We start from the raw sequence: 7,488 nt of genomic DNA on the forward strand, positions 1-7,488 counted from the left end.
TGTGTCTGTGTGTGTATGTTACTACCTTTACAACATTTCCAAGTTTAAATAGACACTTAAGAATAAAGTGCATATACGTTTTAGTCACTTGGTCAGAAATTGCACATGTCAAAGGAGGGGGGGCTGATCAATTGTTAAGTCAGGGGCCCCAAAATTTCTAGTGGCGGGCCTGCTCTGCAGGCTCTGAGGCCTGCTGCTGAACGAGATCTAACAGCCTTTTATATGCCTTTTCTACCTCCCATTCGTGGGCAGCTAGGTAATCAAGATCGTCCCTCAGCCCAGGTACTTCTGTAAGGTTCAGCCTCAGCTCTCGGTGTTCCATTATGTCCTCCTGATGCCACTCTGCCATATTCCCACAGTGGGGGTCCTGTGTGAGACTTTCAAATAGCAATCCAGGGCCCCATAGTCATAACCCTCTGTAGGATCATCCATCTCCGGACACACCTGGGCCGCATACCACCGCAGTGCCCGGTACCCTTCGTCCACCTCCATCTCTGTCTGGACCAACCCGTCCAATTTGGCCATCTATTCCTCCGGGGGCTGCTTTCCCAGGAACAGCATTTGTAGATCCATCTGAAGCCAGTATTGCTGCTCTGGAGTAGGACGTGACTTCCCATGGTAGTCCTGTTCAAACTGGAGATCAGAGTTTCCGTCGAACCATATCCTTCCAAGCAAGTTTGCCCTCTGCCAAGACAGGGCCATCGAACTGGGCCAGAGCTACCTGCAATCTCCACTGGAATTCAGCCTCCATTTCCATTGAGGTCCCACTGGTGGTTTGGAACTGCTCCGTAAGGAGGAAGCAGATCCCACCGCTGCCAGCCAATTGTAGCGGATCTCGGTACCCCAGGCTGGGTATACCCACTAAAGTCTGCTTCCTCTCACCAAACACCAACCCATAAACCTTCACTGGATACCTTCTGCTATTAGAATGACGGCCACTGCAAGTTGTTATAGCTACCCACAAGAATATTAGCTAAGACTGAATGCTTGAGGTTCAAAATAGGAACTGCTTTATTGCACAGAAAACACAGCTTTCTTTCATGTAATTAGCAAGAGTCCATGAGCTAGTGACGTATGGGATATACATTCCTACCAGGAGGGGCAAAGTTTCCCAAACCTCAAAATGCCTATAAATACACCCCTCACCACACCCACAATTCAGTTTTACAAACTTTGCCTCCGATGGAGGTGGTGAAGTAAGTTTGTGCTAGATTCTACGTTGATATGCGCTCCGCAGCAAGTTGGAGCCCGGTTTTCCTCTCAGCGTGCAGTGAATGTCAGAGGGATGTGAGGAGTATTGCCTATTTGAATGCAGTGATCTCCTTCTAAGGGGTCTATTTCATAGGTTCTCTGTTATCGGTCGTAGAGATTCATCTCTTACCTCCCTTTTCAGATCGACGATATACTCTTATATATACACCATTACCTCTGCTGATTCTCGTTTCAGTACTGGTTTGGCTATCTACTATATGTAGATGAGTGTCCTGGGGTAAGTAAGTCTTATTTTCTGTGACACTCCTAGCTATGGTTGGGCACTTTGTTTATAAAGTTCTAAATATATGTATTCAAACATTTATTTGCCTTGACTCAGAATGTTCAACTTTCCTTATTTTCAGACAGTCAGTTTCATATTTGGGATAATGCATTTTAACATTTTTCTTACCTTAAAATTTGACTTTTTTCCCTGTGGGCTGTTAGGCTCGCGGGGGCTGAAAATGCTTCATTTTATTGCGTCATTCTTGGCGCGGACTTTTTTGGCGCAAAAATTCTATTTCCGTTTCCGGCGTCATACGTGTCGCCGGAAGTTGCGTCATTTTTTGACGTTATTTTGCGCCAAAAATGTCTGCGTTCCGGATGTGGCGTCATTTTTGGCGCCAAAAAGCATTTAGGCGCCAAATAATGTGGGCGTCTTATTTGGCGCGAAAAAATATGGGCGTCACTTTTGTCTCCACATTATTTAAGTCTCATTTTTTATTGCTTCTGGTTGCTAGAAGCTTGTTCTTTGGCATTTTTTCCCATTCCTGAAACTGTCATTTAAGGAATTTGATCAATTTTGCTTTATATATATGTTGTTTTTTCTCTTACATATTGCAAGATGTCTCACGTTGCATCTGAGTCAGAAGATACTACAGGAAAATCGCTGTCAAGTGCTGAATCTACCAAAGCTAAGTGTATCTGCTGTAAACTTTTGGTAGCTATTTCTCCAGCTGTTGTTTGTATTGATTGTCATGACAAACTTGTTAAAGCAGATAATATTTCCTTTAGTAAAGTACCATTGCCTGTTGCAGTTCCTTCAACATCTAAGGTGCAGAATGTTCCTGATAATATAAGAGATTTTGTTTCTGAATCCATAAAGAAGGCTATGTCTGTTATTTCTCCTTCTAGTAAAGGTAAAAAATCTTTTAAAACTTCTCTCCCTACAGATGAATTTTTAACTGAACATCATCATTCTGATTCTGATGATTCCTCTGGTTCAGAGGATTCTGTCTCAGAGGTTGATGCTGATAAATCTTCATATTTATTTAAAATGGAATTTATTCGTTCTTTACTTAAAGAAGTCCTAATTGCTTTAGAAATAGAGGATTCTGGTCCTCTTGATACTAAATCTAAACGTTTAAATAAGGTTTTTAAATCTCCTGTAGTTATTCCAGAAGTTTTTCCTGTTCCTGATGCTATTTCTGCAGTAATTTCCAAAGAATGGGATAATTTGGGTAATTCATTTACTCCTTCTAAACGTTTTAAGCAATTATATCCTGTGCCGTCTGACAGATTAGAATTTTGGGACAAGATCCCTAAAGTTGATGGGGCTATTTCTACCCTTGCTAAACGTACTACTATTCCTACGTCAGATGGTACTTCGTTTAAGGATCCTCTAGATAGGAAAATTGAGTCCTTTCTAAGAAAAGCTTATCTGTGTTCAGGTAATCTTCTTAGACCTGCTATATCTTTGGCTGATGTTGCTGCAGCTTCAACTTTTTGGTTGGAAACTTTAGCGCAACAAGTAACACATCGTGATTCTCATGATATTATTATTCTTCTTCAACATGCTAATAATTTTATCTGTGATGCCATTTTTGATATTATCACAGTTGATGTCAGGTTTATGTCTCTAGCTATTTTAGCTAGAAGAGCTTTATGGCTTAAAACTTGGAATGCTGATATGGCTTCTAAATCAACTTTACTTTCCATTTCTTTCCAGGGTAACAAATTATTTGGTTCTCAGTTGGATTCCATTATTTCAACTGTTACTGGTGGGAAAGGAACTTTTTTACCACAGGATAAAAAATCTAAAGGTAAAAACAGGGCTAATAATCGTTTTCGTTCCTTTCGTTTCAACAAAGAACAAAAGCCTGATCCTTCATCCTCAGGAGCAGTTTCAGTTTGGAGACCATCTCCAGTTTGGAATAAATCCAAGCCAGCTAGAAAGGCAAAGCCTGCTTCTAAGTCCACATGAAGGTGCGGCCCTCATTCCAGCTCAGCTGGTAGGGGGCAGGTTACGTTTTTTCAAGGAAATTTGGAGCAATTCTGTTCACAATCTTTGGATTCAGAGCATTGTTTCAGAAGGGTACAGAATTGGTTTCAAGTTGAGACCTCCTGCAAAGAGATTTTTTCTTTCCCGTGTCCCAGTAAATCCAGTAAAAGCTCAAGCATTTCTGAAATGTGTTTCAGATCTAGAGTTGACTGGAGTAATTATGCCAGTTCCAGTTCCGGAACAGGGGATGGGGTTTTATTCAAATCTCTTCATTGTACCAAAGAAGGAGAATTCTTTCAGACCAGTTCTGGATCTAAAAATATTGAATCGTTATGTAAGGATACCAACGTTCAAGATGGTAACTGTAAGGACTATCTTACCTTTTGTTCAGCAAGGGAATTATATGTCCACAATAGATTTACAGGATGCATATCTGCATATTCCGATTCATCCAGATCATTATCAGTTCCTGAGATTCTCGTTTCTGGACAAGCATTACCAGTTTGTGGCTCTGCCGTTTGGCCTAGCTACAGCGCCAAGAATTTTTACAAAGGTTCTCGGTGCCCTGCTGTCTGTAATCAGAGAACAGGGTATTGTGGTATTTCCTTATTTGGACGATATCTTGGTACTTGCTCAGTCTTTACATTTAGCAGAATCTCATACGAATCGACTTGTGTTGTTTCTTCAAGATCATGGTTGGAGGATCAATTTACCAAAAAGTTCTTTGATTCCTCAGACAAGGGTAACCTTTCTGGGTTTCCAGATGGATTCAGTGTCCATGACTCTGTCTTTAACAGACAAGAGACGTCTAAAGTTGATTTCAGCTTGTCGAAACCTTCAGTCACAATCATTCCCTTCGGTAGCCTTATGCATGGAAATTCTAGGTCTTATGACTGCTGCATCGGACGCGATCCCCTTTGCTCGTTTTCACATGCGACCTCTTCAGCTCTGTATGCTGAAGCAATGGTGCAAGGATTACACGAAGATATCTCAATTAATATCTTTAAAACCGATTGTTCAACACTCTCTAACATGGTGGACAAATCACCATCGTTTAATTCAGGGGGCTTCTTTTGTGCTTCCGACCTGGACTGTAATTTCAACAGATGCAAGTCTCACAGGTTGGGGAGCTGTGTGGGGTTCTCTGACGGCACAAGGAGTTTGGGAATCTCAGGAGGTGAGATTACCGATCAATATTTTGGAACTCCGTGCAATTTTCAGAGCTCTTCAGTTTTGGCCTCTTCTGAAGAGAGAATCGTTCATTTGTTTTCAGACAGACAATGTCACAACTGTGGCATACATCAATCATCAAGGAGGGACTCACAGTCCTCTGGCTATGAAAGAAGTATCTCGAATTTTGGTTTGGGCGGAATCCAGCTCCTGTCTAATCTCTGCGGTTCATATCCCAGGTGTAGACAATTGGGAAGCGGATTATCTCAGTCGCCAAACGTTGCATCCGGGCGAATGGTCTCTTCACCCAGAGGTATTTCTTCAGATTGTTCAAATGTGGGAACTTCCAGAAATAGATCTGATGGCGTCCCATCTAAACAAGAAACTTCCCAGGTATCTGTCCAGATCCCGGGATACTCAGGCGGAGGCAGTGGATGCATTATCACTTCCTTGGAAGTATCATCCTGCCTATATCTTTCCGCCTCTAGTTCTTCTTCCAAGAGTAATCTCCAAGATTCTGAAGGAATGCTCGTTTGTTCTGCTGGTAGCTCCGGCATGGCCTCACAGGTTTTGGTATGCGGATCTTGTCCGGATGGCCTCTTGCCAACCGTGGACTCTTCCGTTAAGACCAGACCTTCTGTCACAAGGTCCTTTTTTCCATCAGGATCTGAAATCCTTAACTTTAAAGGTATGGAGATTGAACGCTTGATTCTTGGTCAAAGAGGTTTCTCTGACTCTGTGATTAATACTATGTTACAGGCTCGTAAATCTGTATCTCGAGAGATATATTATAGAGTCTGGAAGACTTATATTTCTTGGTGTCTTTCTCATCATTTTTCCTGGCATTCTTTTAGAATACCGAGAATTTTACAGTTCCTTCAGGATGGTTTAGATAAAGGTTTGTCCGCAAGTTCTTTGAAAGGACAAATCTCTGCTCTTTCTGTTCTTTTTCACAGAAAGATTGCTATTCTTCCTGATATTCATTGTTTTGTACAAGCTTTGGTTCGTATAAAACCTGTCATTAAGTCAATTTCTCCTCCTTGGAGTTTGAATTTGGTTCTGGGAGCTCTTCAAGCTCCTCCGTTTGAACCTATGCATTCATTGGACATTAAATTACTTTCTTGGAAAGTTTTGTTCCTTTTGGCCATCTCTTCTGCCAGAAGAGTTTCTGAATTATCTGCTCTTTCTTGTGAGTCTCCTTTTCTGATTTTTCATCAGGATAAGGCGGTGTTGCGAACTTCTTTTGAATTTTTACCTAAAGTTGTGAATTCCAACAACATTAGTAGAGAAATTGTGGTTCCTTCATTATGTCCTAATCCTAAGAATTCTAAGGAGAAATCGTTGCATTCTTTGGATGTTGTTAGAGCTTTGAAATATTATGTTGAAGCTACGAAATCTTTTCGTAAGACTTCTAGTCTATTTGTTATCTTTTCCGGTTCTAGAAAAGGCCAGAAAGCTTCTGCCATTTCTTTGGCATCTTGGTTGAAATCTTTAATTCATCTTGCCTATGTTGAGTCGGGTAAAACTCCGCCTCAGAGAATTACAGCTCATTCTACTAGGTCAGTTTCTACTTCCTGGGCGTTTAGGAATGAAGCTTCGGTTGACCAGATCTGCAAAGCAGCGACTTGGTCCTCTTTGCATACTTTTACTAAATTCTACCATTTTGATGTATTTTCTTTTTCTGAAGCAGTTTTTGGTAGAAAAGTACTTCAGGCAGCGGTTTCAGTTTGAATCTTCTGCTTATGTTTTTCGTTAAACTTTATTTTGGGTGTGGATTATTTTCGGCAGGAATTGGCTGTCTTTATTTTATCCCTCCCTCTCTAGTGACTCTTGTGTGGAAAGATCCACTTCTTGGGTAGTCATTATCCCATACGTCACTAGCTCATGGACTCTTGCTAATTACATGAAAGAAAACATAATTTATGTAAGAACTTACCTGATAAATTCATTTCTTTCATATTAGCAAGAGTCCATGAGGCCCGCCCTTTTTTTGTGGTGGTTATGATTTTGTATAAAGCACAATTATTCCAATTCCTTATTTTTTATGCTTTCGCACTTTTTTATCACCCCACTTCTTGGCTATTCGTTAAACTGAATTGTGGGTGTGGTGAGGGGTGTATTTATAGGCATTTTGAGGTTTGGGAAACTTTGCCCCTCCTGGTAGGAATGTATATCCCATACGTCACTAGCTCATGGACTCTTGCTAATATGAAAGAAATGAATTTATCAGGTAAGTTCTTACATAAATTATGTTTTTATACATTTCCAACAAAAGGGGGTAGTCACCGCATAATCAATAGAAACAAATATTATACACTGAGACAAACATCAGACAATGGTTAGTTAAACAAGATTCTAATCACATCCTGACTTAAAAAAGGACAATAGATGACTCGCACAATAACAGACACTTTACACATAGACTAGATATGCAGACACATAACAGCAGGAGGTCCCAGCATTGGAGCAGGAGGTTGCAATCAGGTCAGACATTCTGAGTCTGGGGGGGGGCTGTCACCTTATACTCCAACAAAACACAGGAATCTTCAGGGCCCTTCAGTTCTCAGAGTCTCTGGGAATTCATGGAAACGGCGTAAACCTGAATCCAGGGTAAAAGTACTCCAAATGTACACTGGGCACCTGCCTCCCAAATCATAGAATCCCCTCAAGTTCCAGGGTCCATAGTCAGTGGGGAGGAGGCTGGCCTGCAGTCCTCTCCAAGTACAAAAGTAACGGAAGCATCCGTTACACCCCCTGTAAGATTAGTTCTTCTCTGCATACACTTAAGCCTCAAAGGGTTTTCCTACAGATATTTCTGTTTATCCACATTTTATTACATAGAGGAA

This window comes from Bombina bombina, unplaced genomic scaffold (genome assembly GCF_027579735.1).
Source record: "Bombina bombina isolate aBomBom1 unplaced genomic scaffold, aBomBom1.pri scaffold_485, whole genome shotgun sequence".
NCBI classification, from domain to species: domain Eukaryota; kingdom Metazoa; phylum Chordata; class Amphibia; order Anura; family Bombinatoridae; genus Bombina; species Bombina bombina.